This window comes from Pagrus pagrus, assembly GCF_965226575.1.
Source record: "Pagrus pagrus genome assembly, chromosome: 24".
Taxonomy (NCBI): domain Eukaryota; kingdom Metazoa; phylum Chordata; class Actinopteri; order Spariformes; family Sparidae; genus Pagrus; species Pagrus pagrus.
In genome coordinates this window covers 5,113,759-5,130,514 of record NC_140206.1, presented here as the reverse complement: position 1 = coordinate 5,130,514, position 16,756 = coordinate 5,113,759, and positions in this window count along the sequence as shown.

Here is a 16,756-nt window from a genome sequence, read left to right as displayed (position 1 = left end):
ACGCAGACAGCTGGAGGAGACGGGAGCAGAAGAGGAGGAGGAGGAGGATGCAGGGCACAAACAGCCATAAGAGAGAACAAGTAGAGTTAAAGTTGACAGGTTCAGCGGAGCAGCTGAATGTCAGAAACAGCGGCCAAAGCGGCTTCAAAGTGAACAGAGCAAAGTTGTTAAAGTGGCGATCCATGATGTTTGTGTGTCCTTGTGATCGGGGTCTTTGTACCCTCCATTTTGATGAATACACAGCTCATCTTCTAGCTTGTATATTCAAAATAAACTGCTGTTTCTGGTACTTGTTTTTCAGGCAAGGCTGAAAATGAGGTAACACATTGGTCATTGTTTTATGTGTATGTACAATTTTAATCCAAAGTTAGCTTCATTTGTAGAGCTAAAAACATGGTACTCTCGATATCATGCTAAAGATCAAACCTTCAATTTGTGTACTGAAGAAAAAAAGATAGGATTTGCTAATGCTGTTCTGCTGTAGTGTTGAATAACGTCCGTTTTTAAAGCTAAAAAGGTCTTAATGTCAAGCTAAATGCTAAACTTTACTGAACTTTCATTACGTGGATGTGTTACCTGATAAATATCAAACAGTATGCCTACTAGCTGTTGTAGCTTAACATTTAACCTAGCATACCTTTTCTCAAGGCTAAGCTAAAATGAGAAAAGGCTATTTATTTCAAATGAACTGCTGTTTCTGCTGCTTGGTTTTACCTGATTATTATATAATACATAATATAATAATATAATACTTAGGGTGATTCACTTTTATTGTTTTCGAATTTCAAGCTGACGTTCGTTTCTCTTCTTTACTGTTGATTAAAATGAGTTTTTAAAGCAAACAATTAGGCTAATACGTTCTAGATGTCAAGCTAAAATGCTAAAATGTTCATGAGCTTTAATAACATGGACCCGTGTAAACTGATATATATATATATATATATATATATAAATCTGATATAGCGTATTCATTAATGTAGCTAAACATGTAGCCTAGCATACTTCTTAAACTGAAGATATTTAATTAATGCAAGTGATTCACAAGTATGTATGTGAAAAATATCAAACACCTCTTCCAACATCTTTCAGCCACAGATGAAAATAGTCTGTTTTAATGCTACTTTTTTAAAATGTAGCTAATCTGCTCTTGGTGTCAAGCTAATTATCAAATTTTTCGACTAATTCCTTTCATCTCTCGAGTGTAAAAACCTGATATGAAGGGGCCATAAAGTGGCTACAAGTTGAATCAATATTTTAATGAATCAGTCACAAAATGAACACCAATAAACTAAAACATGCTTATCTGCTCCGGAAATTAAGCTAAAATGTCCAACTTTAAACTCTCTGTCTCTTGTTCACTCGAAAAAATACCCAAGAGGACAAGACTTTTTTTTTTTTTTTTTGATTGCAAATAATTCACTTGAATCTTGAAAATATTGCGCTCGTATTGTTGGTCTCGAATAAAGAGTTGTTGACTGAAGAGGACAATCTTGAGAAGAGGGCAAAAACATTGAGAAAGTGGCGCTAAAGTAGCGCTTTGCACTGATTCAATGGTGCACTTAAATATTTTCATCAGAGGGTCCATTAATTATTTATAGAAAACGCTTGTGTGTTTTTACTTTTTGTCTGTCAGATTAACAATGAAAAAACAGTTTAAAATAGTAGTTTTTTTAGTCAGAAATCGCAGCCCGAACACCAAAATGACCAATTTATTGTTGAATAATTAAAAGTGAACAATAATAATAATAATAATAACAATAATGTTGATGCAAAAGTAATGCAAGCGCTGTGTCTTAATTAAATATAACTGCTCTCAGGCATATTCTGTCACCCCCGACAAATATTTCACTCCTTCTCAAATGCGAAGATGGGTAGCTTGTGCTATCAGGAAAAGTGTTAATTAATGAAAGACAAACCTTCTTCAGCTTGGTGCACATATGCAGGCATAACCCCGGCTCTCGCCTTGCACTCAGACAGCCACTTATACACTCTAACACACACACACAACCTTATTAGCTGCCGTCCTTATGTGGGACCACTGTTTGTCGGTGAGCCGTTGCTCCACTTTTTTTGAAAGAGAGAGGCCTGAAATAATTTGTTTAATTTGGAGCAGCTCCCAACTCAGCAGGTGAGAGGAAGAGGGGGGGGAGAAAGTGGGTGAGTGAGTGTGTTTTCTTTTTGTGTGCTGGTCTTCTCATCATATGAAGCGGGGGAGGAAGGGGGGAGTTCGGTGGCGGATCAGGGTCTCACTTCACTTGCCCCAGCTGCAGACCCTCGGTTTGTTGGTTCGGGTCACGATGACATGTGGAAAGCAACTCCCTCCCTCCCTCCCTCCCCCGCCTCCTATCTCACCCTTCCTCCGACCCTCCAGCACCCCCTCCCTCCTCCTCCCCCAACCCCGCCACCGCAACTCCTAATTATCTCTGAATAGCAATTTTATTGAACCCTAATTTGTAGTAATGAATTGTGATAGGTGGCGAGGCAGAAAAAGAAAAGAAAAACTTCACCCCCCACCCGACCGCACACACATGCACACACACTTCCTTTTGTTAATTGTTAGGGCACTCACCCCGAGCTGTTGCTGATAATCAGTGTTATTCTTTGTGTTTGACCTTCGCTGACCAGATAAAGATGCTCATATGACACCAGAACAGATGCAACATAAACATGAGACGGAGAAAATCTAGAGGAATTTGTGCCTTTGCAGTAAATTCTGCAGTTTATGACGACCTGCGTGTAACAAAATCCTCTGGACTCCGGATCCACGGTCACTTGAAAAGCGGCGAGTGAAGCAGGTTGAAGGGGGCACTCAAGCCGCGGCTGAAGTCCGAGGATGAGGCGATGATTCAGCCCGGCAGGGACCGCGAGCCGCCGCAACAGGACTCTCCGTCGTCAACGGAAACAAGAGTTCTCATCAGACAGGCCGGGGTCACGAGGGTCAAACCAGCCGGGCCCCCCGGTACAGACGAGCCTCCTTGTCCTGTCTGTTCAGTGTTTCTCTCTAGGGGAGCGACACTGAAGGGTAGATGTATATGTGTGGATTTACAGTAAAACTCTTCTTCTACATTCATGTAACATGTTGTTCAATTAAGACGTTGTGTTTACGTAAAACAATTTAAAGTGGTTGATGTTGCAGGATTTTGCAGATTTTGCTGATGGTAAGTTCAGGGTGCGATTGTAAAGGTCTGCAGTCCAAGATTTTGAGGATTTATTTTAAGCTGTCTGTAAGAATACATTTAATTTGTGTTCTGGTAAAACATGATTATGATTTTTAAAGCAAAAATAAATAAATAAAAGAACCATAGAATAAAGCACAGACGCATATTAAAGCATAATAAGAACACATTCATTTTAAAGAAATGTTTTTGTTTGATGGCTTTTTTTTGGAGAAGCATTAAAGTAGCTTCGAAAGTTTGAGTGTTTCTTTTCTTTAAGGTTAAACTTTGTCATTGTGTCACAAATCGGAAACTTAAATATCATAAGTGGAGTACCAAGAAGGAAAAACTCCCTTAATTCTCTTTCGGTAGTTCAATTAATTTACATATTTATTAGGAAACTTGCACCATTAAAGTCTCAAAAATCTAATTCTAAAACCTGTTTTATATTAATTTACATTTACTCACATGGTGCATATTCTTAAAGTTGTGTTTATTAAAACTATGTAGAGGTCCTAACAGCAGTTTATGACTCTTAAAGTGCTTTTAAAATGTTGAGCCAGCCATTTAAAATACTTTTTAACCTTTCCCTCCTGATATTTAATCACTCCTTCCTTCCCAACATAAATAACTTTTTTTTGCAAATGTAATATATCATATTTATTCTAACTATATCCAAGAACATCCCAAACACAAAATACTAAAAAAAGTGCTAAAAATCCCAATAATTTAAACACTATCTTTGCTCTTTTTTCTGTACCCTTTACCCGGAGCTGACAAAGCCCCACCGACGCCAACTTTTCTCCCCATGATTGGAAGGGATCTCCAGCCTATATCTGGTCATACAAACACTGTTTGCTCTGGGCTTCCTGTCTGTGGACTTACATTACAATGTGTAGATTTAGAGATTGGGAAACTAAAGTCGGCCGGCTTTTCAGTTGGATAACGGCTTCCTCCCCTCCTCCATCCCCTCCGCCTCCCCCCCTCTCCATCTCCAGCCCTCTTGTCTGTCACACTGTCGTCCAATACCAGATGGTAGGCGTTCAACACGGAGACCAGCACCGCTAAGCTAAAATACCTGATTACAATTCACCAATACAATTCAAATATCATGGGCAGGCTTAAGGATAATACCTCTGTAACAATATCATTTATTTTTTTCCCTGTTCCCTTTATCCTTGTTTTACTGGGAGAGGAGACTGCAAAGCCCTTTCTCAAACAGATAAAAGAAAAGATAACCTTTTTTTTTCTTCTTCTGTTCCTGAGGGGGATTATTTATTTCTTTTTCCCTTTCCCTCTGTGATCTGATGCCTTTTTTCATAAAAAAGCGCCAATAAAAATAAAACCGATAAGAAAATAATATTTCGACAGGACTCCGCTTCGCTCTTAAACTGGATGTTTTAGGGAAATGAGTGGAGGAATAATTGAGGTGAAAATATTTATAGGATGTAAATATGTGCCCTGGCTGACATTTTGGAGCCATGACAATAATGAATGAAAATGTTATGCCAGATTCATATTTATGCTGTTTATTCATATTTGACAAATATATTCGACTGCAGCTCAGTCATACATATACATCGTGTTGTTGTGAATGCATGAAGTACACTAATAATTAAGCCTCATGCTGGTGCTGACATATTAAATAAAGCTAAGGGCAGTTTTACTTTATGTATAAATAATTATAAATACAGCTGTGATATAATTTAATGTTTTTATTATCTCTTTATATAATCTGATGAAACAGAACTTGATGGAAATGCAGATTTTTAAGTATTATATTATATAGTATAAATAAATATTTTATGCTACATTAAAACCAATATTGTAAATACTAAATAATATTAATAATTATTAATAATATAAAGTTTTCTATCTGTTTCATGAGCTTTTTTCCATGTTTAACTTGTATCATATCCTCTGCCATGAGGGTTTCAATGGCGTTTTATTAACAAAATTATTGTAATTTATATACAACTTATGTATTTTCCTTTGGTGTTTTCAGTGTAAATGAAATGTCCTGGACTTCATCTGCACATACCCTGCAATAACTGTAAAAAATATAATTTAATAAACAATCATTACACATCATTTGGATTAATGTTTACGTACAACATATGTTTTGGTCTTCTGAATGATGTTGCACTATTTCACTCACCATACTTAGATACAATATAAGTCATCCTTTAGTGCCATAATCACAATATATATTCAGGGGGACGTATACCCCCCACAATATGTTGATATAAAGAATATATTTTAACAAAATGGGTTTGCTTCTACAGGCAACAATGTACCATTGTCCAAAATAATAATAAGCAAATGTAATATAACCAATTGCCATTATAATATAACAACATAATGAGTAGGACTGGACAATATATCGATATTATCATGATATGAGATTATATAATCGTCTTTTCCTGGTTTTATCATCTGCATTACAGTAAAGTGATGTCATTTTCTGACCTCACCACCCCGTTTTACTTGATCTTATACTTGTCTTTACCGAATTGGTCATTATATCTACATTGCTGATGATTATTTATCAAAAATACTGTTGTGTTACGTACCAATAGCCATCCCTACAATATGGGTATCGGTCAAAAATATTGTGATATGTGATTTTGTTGTGCTTTTGGAAAGATTTAAAAATATCTAGATATATATCGTATATTGCGATATAGCCTAAAAGTATCGCAATATGTATTTTAAGGCTCTGATAATAAATAAATACCATACAGGAGTGATGTACATTTAAGACAGAAGTTGGTGATAATGTTTAAAGTTGTTTCTAAATGTGTTTAAATGAGTTTATTCTGTTAATCTCTTAGTTGTATGATGAAAAATGTTGATGAGTGTTTCTGCAAATGTCTTGTTTTGTCCACAACCCAAAGATATTCAGTTTACCGTCACACCGGAGGAAAGAAACCAGACAATATTCACATTTGAGGAACTGTAACCAGAGAATTTTGACTTTTTTTCCCTCCTCAAACTGAATAATTGATTAAAAGTTGACTCTACTGTATATGAAGTGTTTAAAATATCAATCTGTTGCTTTACAGACTCACAGAAAAGATGTTTTTTTGTCTAAAGTGCAAGAATTTCTACATAAAATGTTCATGACACCAACAAATAACCTCTCTGCAGACATTTTGTCCAAAAATGACTTTAAACGTAACATTTTCACTGGACCCTGAACTTTTTCATGACTTTTTACACATTGAGTCCACACAATGTGAAGTAACTACCTCATATGCATACAGTTATTCACACTTTCACTGCATGTGTCTATGCTGCGGTGGTGTGGAAACCTCATATCTCCACAGAGAGAGCGAGAGAGAGGAGGGGGAAATAACAATTTTCAACCCCGGCGAGTGAGGTTTTAAGTTTGAAGGAAAACGTTTTATGAATCCAGAGGTTGGAGGAATTTCCCATCACCACCCGGAGGAAGCGCCTTCAAACGAAACCCCCCCCCTCCCTCCCTCAAATCAGAGTTGGGAGGTTTTTCAACTGACGAGAGAGGCGAGAGAGAGAGGATCAGTGTTTGGAGCGAGCGATGTTATTCTTCCTCGGCCAGAGTGGTTGTTTTTTCGCTGCAGAGTGTGATCTCTGGTGTGGGCAGAGGTGCGTCTAGCCGCCCACACCACTGGCACTCCTGCCCATGTAGCACCCATAACACCAAACCATTAGTGGCATGGCAGTCTACCCACATCTCTACACCACCTTCATTAGTCATTCAGCTCCTTATTTTTGTTTGGTTTCCCCTCTGGCTCCTAATTAATGCTTAATCGAAACTGCTGAACTGAGCTGGTAGGAAAAATTCATGAATATTAAAATCGACCCTGACGTTTTTTCTCGCTTTCTTTCCTCTTTTTTTCTTCTTCTTCTTATTTATTTTTTTTTATGTCTGGTTGGCTTGTCTACAGTAGTAGCCATTTTTTGTTTTTGTTGCTGTCAGAGATGCGAGGCGTCATGTTTTCTTTTTCCCACTTTTTTTTTTCTCTTTCCCGCTGTTGTAACAGTGACGGAGGATGAGGAGGAGGAGGCCGGTGTTGTTTGCCGATCCGGGGTGAACCGAGAGAGTTTTGTTGATGTCACTTTGATGAACGAAACGCACGCTCTCGCTTTGATAGAGGCCTGTAAGTGAAGCAGACAGAGACAATCAGCTGGGTTTGAGACCCTCAAGACTGCTGCAAACAGATAAACACCGTAACGTGGTAGAGTCAAATCCCTCGACGGCGCTCGGGAGGAAACTTGTTTGAAATCACTTCCTGTAAAATGGATTTCTATTGACCCGCGCTGACGCGACTTTCTGCAGAGGCAGCAGTGCGACGTCCCTCAACCTCATATTTGTTTTTTATAAGTTCGAAACTTGCCGGCTCAGCATTAGTTCTGATATATGACCAAGGTTGCTGCATTGATCAAGTTTTTAAAGACCAGGTTTGAAGATTAAGAGGATTAAAGGAAGGCTTCCACTTCATATGATGAATAAAAGAAAGTTTAAATAAGTTACATCTGTAAGGAAAAGTAGCTCACTGCAAAACTTTAAAGTTCTGATTAAGTTTTTATTTATGAACCCTGAAGTGGTCCTGATCCGCAGCGATTCGTGCGAGGGATCCCCGACTTTGAAAAGGAAATAATTTACAAATCAGATAACAAATTTACAATTATCCAGTTATTCATGCGGCTTTCGGAGGATCACTTCTAAATGTGTTTCCTTGTTACCTCTAATGGGACATGATTATTAATGCCTCCTCCGAGGACGCCCTGTCAACTCTTCTTGGAGGAGCAGAAAAATCATTTAAAAATATACACTAACCGCCGCTGCTTATCATATTTTATTAAAAAATCTGCATCCCAAATGAATTTATTCAACTGCAGAACTTTTTCCCGCTCGTCCTCGCGCAGGATCTACTTATATAATAATAATATATGATTGTGGCGACTCTTCCCACAACAGCACAATCATGTTTGTAAAGAAACATGTCTATATTTGTTCTGACTAAATTGATGGTGGCATCGCAGGCGAGCCAAATTGAAATCTTGTGACAATTTCTCTGAAGTTGCTCAAATACAATTTGACTCCTGACAAGGGGGATGCAATTTATAAAACAGAACATGCCATCAGTGGAGCCCGCCATTTGCATAATGAGGATACTTCCATTTCCGCCAGCGATGTTTTTGACAGCCTCTAACTAAAAGCGGCGGTTGGAGAGGAGTGAGAAATGTCGATAGGAATAATCCAGAAGAGGCAGGGAAGAGGGGCGATCAGGGCAGCCACCGGATCCATCAAAGAGCTGGCGAACGGACAAAACAGGGGAAAAAACAACAAATAGGAGCGTGCTCGAGTTGTGATGCTAGGTGACCGTGGCAGGAAAGGGACGGAGGGGCCCTCGTGCCCTGAGCTACTGCCTTGACTTTGAACGCACCGGAGAGGAGTTGGACCGCGGGACAAAACTACTCCAGAGGTTGCTCTGATAGGTTGACAAATATGACTGAACTGACGCTAATGCCATGTAGCTCTTTTGCTCTAATTGTTGATTCAATTTGCTAATGACTAATTTGATTTAAGTGGCAGGCACATCTCCATGTGTGCAGGACATGGAGAGGAGGAATAAAAAAAAAAAAAAAATGGACTGGAGGTGGCGTGATGGCTTGTCACGCAAAGGCTGCTCGCCTATGAATATTCCATGAGAGTTCACACTTAATTGTTTCTGATTTGTTTATTTTTTTCAATACAGTGCTTTAGCGCACACTCCATCAGTCCCCGCGTTGACACCCCGTGCACCCACCCACCCCCACCAACCACCAACCACCACCCATCCCCTCCCGCTCATGCCACCCTCTCCTCACCATCCCCCACGCTTTCACAAGTGGTGCTCAGATGTCCATCAAACGCGGGCGATGAAGGATCACTATAAGTTGTTGGGAGCCCGTCAACAAAAAGCACTCCAACACTTTACCCCCCTCCCCCTCCTCCCTCGTTTGAGCCCCGCTCTGCTCGGAGATCTCTGATGTGAAGGAGCAGATGAATTTCCAAAACCGGGGCCCCCATTGAGCTCTACCTGTTGCCAATGCAAATGGGGCTCCAAAAGATCCAAGAAAGGGAAAAAGCGCATTGTTCCCTCCACTCCTTGCGCGATGTTTGGACGCCGCTCACTCCGGTTAAGATCAGGAATAAAGCTTGACCCCGGCGGTCGCACATGGCAGTTCAAAGTCTTTTCCAGGAATCACGTGAAAAGCGTGTGCGTGCGGATGTAGATGTGTGTTTCTGTAACGTAACAGACGAGAGTACTCACCGTTTGCAGGCGCTCCGAGCACGTCGAGCGTTCCCCCTGTAGGTTCTGTTTCCTCTGCGACACCTTTGTGCTCGCCTTGTTCTGGCCCGACTTGTAAAAGAAGCGATTCCTCTTTCCTGTTTTGCCTTTTATCCTCTCCCTTGACGGGTCTTCTGACTTGCAAATCCCGGCCGTGATATTGAACGGGATTGACATTTTCAGATGTAAATACATAGAATATTTCATATTTGGTAATGGGCGATGGAAGTCTAATTATTGTATAATGATATTTTCCCTCCCCCCCGCTCTGATGTGCCGCATGTGTTGCTATGGAGATTATGAATAAATATGGCCGTGTGTTTATGTATTAACTCGTCTTGTGTGGATATTTATTTGGTGTTTGTTCATGTATTCATTTATTAATTTATACATGTGGGTCGTCGGACAAAACGAGGCCGCCGACGAGCTTCCCTCTGATTTTTGTGTTTGAATCACCGGAAGTCGGATCAGCCAATCGCGTGAGGTGACGCGTTTGAGGGACTTTTCCAGAAAGAGAAAAAAGGAAAATCTGACAAAACTTTCCTAATATCTGTAAGTTTGTTTTTCTTCTTTCTGCTGACGCAGGAGCCCGGAGAGATCCGCGGCAGGTCACAGGAGAGCGACAGTTTAGGGCAGTTTATATTAGTATCGATAAATAAACATTATTTAAAACATCTGTCAGGCCCGGTTAAATATCCTCCGTGTGGTTCAGTAGCTTCACCAACCCAGGGCATCGAATATTTAATTATTGTACTAACTGAATAATGAAAAAGTCAATTTCCAGACCGACGCCCCGTATGCAGAAGACAATTGCATTTCTAATATCTGCATGTGAAATCTTCCTCGCGCTCCCTCCCCTTCCCCAACGTCCCGTCTCGATGCCTCGCAGGGCTCGCTCGCTTGCATTACCATAGCTCCCCTTCCTGACTAAGTCTGTTCCTCATATTCACTTGTCGTGGCTAATTACGTGTTTAACCCTGTGCTGGTTGAGCTTGTTTTACATTCAAATTTATGGTGGAGGGTGGCGGGGGGAGGACCTCGCTGATCTGAAGGAGCGGGAATGAGCGGGGACAAGACGGCGAAGATCAGTCCTCCGGTAATTGATTATCCTCTCAGACGGAGGGACAGCTTCCACAGGGGCTTGCCCCCTTGGAGGGGTTGACCTTTGACCTCTTGGGATGTATAAAAAGCAAAAAGGTCACAGGTGGACGGCGTGTGTGCGTATTTAATTGTACACTCGCTGGATTTACTGTATTTAATTTCCCCTAAATGTAGCCATTTGTCTCCGGGCTGCATTGTCTCCTATTATTGTGATTATTGTTATTATTATTATTATTAATATTTGCTCTGTAATGTGTTTTGCATTTTTATTGCTGGCAAATGCAAATAATTTCTGTTTTCATATTAACACGATGCTGTAGCAATAATTTTCTGATCTTGTTGCTCGTGGAATAAATAATTATGCATATGTTGTCAATATTTACATTTCCACTGTTTAATTTAATTCTAATGGAAGTCCCTGGGCGATACGAGCTGCAGCTAATAGAAGAGAAATGATTAAAGCTTTTCTCCGTAATAACCCGCTAGAACACAAAACTTGCTGCACTGTAATCTAACGTAGCATTTCGGTGTTTACAGACGACGGACGCTTTGATCGCTTCTATCGTTTGATTTAATTTCCCCCAATTTAATTTCTCAAACCCACTTTTTTAAAAGACACCTCCTCTGATAGGTTTTTATTAGTTCTGGAGCAAAATAAAACGAGTCGTGTCGCTTTTTAATCACTGCCACACACACCCCTCTCCTCCTGTACAGTGGCTCCATTGTGCTGTAAGCAGTGTGTGCACGGTGTGTGTTTGTGTGTGAGTGTGTTTGGCATGCAGTACCAGGCCGGGTCAAAGCAGCTTAGTTCCGATCTGTTGGGTGACCTGCCCGAGCCTCGCCGGCCTCACTGACCCGCATGATTTCATTATAGAGAGGTGAGGCGCACGGGCCTCTGCACACACTCACGCTCACATACACACACACACGGAGGTATGTGCATAAATACAGTTGAGGCATATATACGTACACTCGGGCGAACATCTACCATATGCATGAACACATATACATAAAACATGTCGAGGAAAAGTCACTGACATCGACCTCGATTTTTCCTGATTGGCATGTTTTCAATTAAATTAATAAAACGAGTATTTCTGCAAAGCTCAAACATTTTTGGAGGTAAAAGGCTAAAAGGAAATGAAACCACACCAAAAAACAAGCTTTACTTTTTGGTCCATTCAAAATTGCACTTAAAAATAGTCAAAAATTATGGTGAACTTTGAAATATCTGAAACAGTTTGCAGATACAAGACAGTCACGATATGATACAACACTGAAAAACAAACTAGTGTGAGGTCAGTTCAAAATTGCATTGGCAGAAAGCCAAAAAAAGAGGCTGTATTTCTCAAATCCTCAGTAATTTTCAAGATACAAGATAGAGACAACACACCAAAAACAAGTGTCCCCGTCCATTCAAAACTGCACTGAAAGAAAGCCAAAAATGAGGTTATATTTCTAAAATCTTCAACCATTTTACAGATACAAGACAGGAACATTATGATCAAACACCAAAACTGACTGAAGTATGTGGTCAGTTCCAAACTGCATTGAAAAAACAACAAAAATTAAGTTGTTTTTCTGAAACCATGAATATTTTAAGTATGAGTGGAAACCACAAGCACCAAAATGAGTTAGCTGGTCCATTCAAAATTGCATTGACAAAAAGCCAAAAATTAGGTTGTATATCTGAAAATTTTAACGTTTTGCAAAAACAAGACAGCGATGATATGATACAACTCCAAAAACCATCTACAGCATGTGCTCAGTTCAAAGCTGCATAGCCAGAAAGCCAAAGATTAAGTTGTTTTTCTTGAATGTTGAATATTTTTGGAAATACAAGACAGTGACGACAAACAGCAAAAACAAGTGATTTGTTTCATTCAAAACTGCATTGACAAAAAGCCACAAACAAGGTTGTATTTCTTAATTAGATTTTAAGAAATACAATCTTGTTTTTTGGCTTTTGCAGACAAAGTACAAGACGTTGACGGCGTGAAAAAAACAACAAAGAGCAAACCGAATCTGGCCAGTTCAAAATTGCATTGACCAAAAGCCAAAAATAAGGTTGTGTTTCTTGAATCCTGAATATTTTGTGGAGATACAAAACAGTGATGAAAAACACCAACAACAGTTATCTGGACCATTCAAAATTGCATTGACAAAAAGCCAAAAACAAGGTTGTATTTCCTAATTAGAATTTAAGAAATACAATCTTGTTTTTTGGCTTTTGCAGACAGAAGTACAAGACAGTGATGACGTGATAAAAACAGCAAAGAGGCAGCTGTATCTGGCCAGTTCAAAATTGCATTGACCAAAAGCCAAAAATAAGGTTGTGTTTCTGGAATCTTAAACATATTGCAGATACAAGACATGATGTGATACAGCACCAAAGAACCAGCTACAGCAAGTGGTCAATTCAAAATTGCATTGACAAAAAGCCAAAAACAAGGTTGTATTTCTTAATTAAAACTAAAGAAATGCAGCCTTGTTTTTGGCTTTTGCAGACAAAAGTACAAGACGGTGATGGCAGGATAAACTCTACAGTATCTGGTCTGTTCAGAACTGCACTGTGAGAAACCTAAAGTTAAGTTGTCTTTCTTAAATCCTGAATATTTTTGGAGATACAAGATTGTGGTGACAAAAGTTAACAAAGTTATCTGTTCCATTCAAAACTGCATTGACCAAAAGGCAAAAATTAGGGTATATCTCGAAATCTAAAGGTTTAGATAGTGATTAATAAAGCCACAATATTTGATCTGTTCAAAACTGCATTAACAAAACAACAAAAATAAGGTTGTATTTATGAAATGAATCATTCTTCCGATACAAGACAGTGACAGTATGATACAGCACTAAAAACAAGCTACAGTATGTGGTCAGTTAAACACTGCATGAACAAAAATTCAAAAACAAGGTTGTCTTCTTTAATCCCAGGCATTTTGTAGATAAAGTACAAGGCAGTGACAGTGTGATACAACTCCAACAACAAGCTACACTATTCGGTCTGTTAAAAATTGCATCGACAGCGAGGCCAGAAATAAGGTTGTGTTTCTGGAATCTTAAACATTTTTTTGCTGATGCGAGACAGGAAAGACGTGATGCAAGCTACGGTATCCGGCCCATTCAAAACTGCATTAACAAAACGCCAAAAATAAGGTGTATCCATGAATATAACATGAAACAACAACACCACCGAAAAAACAAGCGATCAGGAAGCAGACAAATCTCCACATGCATCGAATGCAATTTGCATCTAATGCGTCCATTGTTCATTTCCGAGAAAACCATTTCTGGAAATTAGCAATTTAACTGTCAGCAAGAAGCAGCGAGAACGTATTGATCCTCAGTCTAACATCCAGTCAACTTTCCCCAATGAGATGATCATATAAACACACCTTTTGGAAAACAGATTTCATTTGTGAAACATGTCAGAGAACAAGACCATTTCTGCAACTTTGGCTTCGACACACACTTAAAGCAAAAATACCTCAAATCCCTTATGGACTTCCTGCTGAGAGAGAACATTTTTCTTCGATCTGTTACAACATAAACATGTGCGTGTGAGGTTGGTGTCAGAGGAGTCGTACTGAAAGCGATCACTAGATGGCGATCTAGGTTAAAGCAGTGTGCAGCCGTCGGTGCCTTGAGAAGCAGGAAACACAGGGCTTGTCAGCAGTGTACTGTTCTGTGGCAAGTGATCCTCCTTATTGAAGTGTACACACTCGTAGCATGTAGAGCTGAGGAATATGGAATAGGATTTCACTTTTGTGCTGGGATGGAGGATTTTTCCTACATGATTGCGAGGAGAGCATGTTCTCAGAAAGCAAAAAAAAAAAAAAACACAACACAGCTCCTGAGGTTCAGACGAAATGCATCACCCCAGGTGGGATCACACCACCGCGACTATCTGATTCTTAATTAGCTGAGGTTGTGTTTTGACCCGAGTTAGGCCAATTAGGCTCGAGCAAGATCAGGGTGAGAAGTTCATGTTCGAGGTTTTATTTGTTTATTTGTGATAAAAATTAACAGAATATTTGATTAAATGTGTCAAAGGAACACGTTAATTGAAGATACATTTGTGTTGGACAGGTTGGGATTTATTTTACATTTTGTAAAAGTCCCGTTAATTCCAAAGATGTCATGAGATGTTAGTGTTTTTCCTCACATCCCATTGCGTAATGGTCAATCTGTGCAGATACGAGACAGGAATGACACGATAGAGGCTACATCATCCGACCCATTCAAAGCTGCATTGACAAAACGCCCAAAATAAGCTAGAATGCAGTAATGACGTGACAAAAACCAAAAAGACGCAGGCAAATCTCAGATATCGTTAGATGGACGAGTTATTCCTCACATTGGCTTTCTGAAATGGTCAAACTGTTCTTCATGCTCTGAAATTGAGTGCTTAAATTGTAAATCGATATATGTGACTGAAGACAGCAGTGTCTCCTAAAACACATACGAGAGCAGGAGAATCCAAGCTATTGTTCCATATTTAATCTGAAAGCAAAAATGTAATATAATGTAAAATATGATAATAGAAAATAAACAGCTTTCTTCGTTGCAGGTATAACCAGTGTTGCTTTTGCATTGAATGAAGTATACAAGTTAAAAAGTATTGCTAGACACAGGCTTGTTGGTTGGTAAAGTGGAAATTATACTGGGATAACGTGTTATTTTTATTTTTAGGATGTTATCACCAGATATATCTGATGTTACAAGTGTTCTCACAGCATATTTTCAAGCTAATCTACTTTGAATACTTGTTGTAGGAAGAAATCTGATTGGTCGGCTTTCACCTGGAGCTACAGGTGTTCAGACCCCATGTTGAAGAACCAAATAAGGGAGATTGAGGGTAACTGAAACCTGTATTTAGTTTTGACATCTTGACTTGAAGTGAAATGTCACTATTGTAAAAGCTTCCTCTCTCAGTGGTAAGTTCAAATGTATTCATTCATACGAGAAAAGCACATTTTTGCTAGCAGCTTACACAAAACAGACAGTATAATAGCAAGCTAGCGTTTTAGCTCATTTGTAGCCGCTCTCCAAACTGGCGTGGTGGCCACTCGCGGTAATGCAGCGGAAAATGTATATTTGTAAAACTTCCCTAAAGCTGAGAAAAGTGATATAAAAATCCATGACATCATCACAATGTAAAGTCTATGGGCTAAGTGGGAACTCGTGGGCGGGGCCAGTGGGGGAAACTCCACTGCGCATATTCAATGAGCCGCATAACCAGGAAGTAAACGCGGAAGCTAGAACATTTTTTTGGCATATGCACTACGCGACGATTCTCATTGGTTGTAATGGGCGCCATCTTTGCATCTGGTATTTAGATCTATCTAAATCTATGAGGTTAGCATACTAGCTACATAGCTAACGAAGCACGTGGCTACCCTGAACTTAGAAGACTAGCTAGGTTAACTAGCGAACTTCCACTTTTTCTCTCATTGGTGCGTTTAAGTGTTTGTTTTAAAAATCTTACTAAAACCAGTTTTTTGCTAGAATGACAATTAGCTTACACGAGACAGGTAATGTAACTGCAAGCTAACGTTTTAGCATGTTTAGTACTTCACAAGCTAATCAGCAAACATGGAAACATTTACTCTTTACGAAAGCTTACCTTTGTTCTTGTTTTTCTTCTTCTTTTCAAAAAATCTAGCTAATGTTGCTAGCTCTACGGACGCATCCACAACACCTGATACGATTACTTTACATTAAAGCAAGTTTCAAGTTGAAACACTTACCTGTAATGTTTTATAAGCAAAACTGAAGCAGCGGTGCTAAAACCACGAGGAGGACGTAAAGAAAGGAGAATGACAAGAAGGGAGACAATGTTTAAGGCCGGAGAATCAAAGCGCCTTTTATTTGCATAACCTGCATGCAAGCATTTACAACACACACACGCATACATCCCATCACTGTAGTATCTCATCACTTCTATCTCCGCCTCTTTCCAATCTCCCCAGCCTTCTTTACATCAACTCTTCTCTTTTTTCACCCTTTTCTTGTATTTCCTCCTCTCTCCTCGTGCTCTCTACCTATGCAAGTTGTCATCCTCTCACCATAATAGCGCGTCTGTGCCTTCATGTTGCCGGTTGTTTGCTTGAAACGTAATCTGCAGATGTAACAGAGGAAGAAATTGAGTCTAACAAATGGCTTGAAAGGCTCACG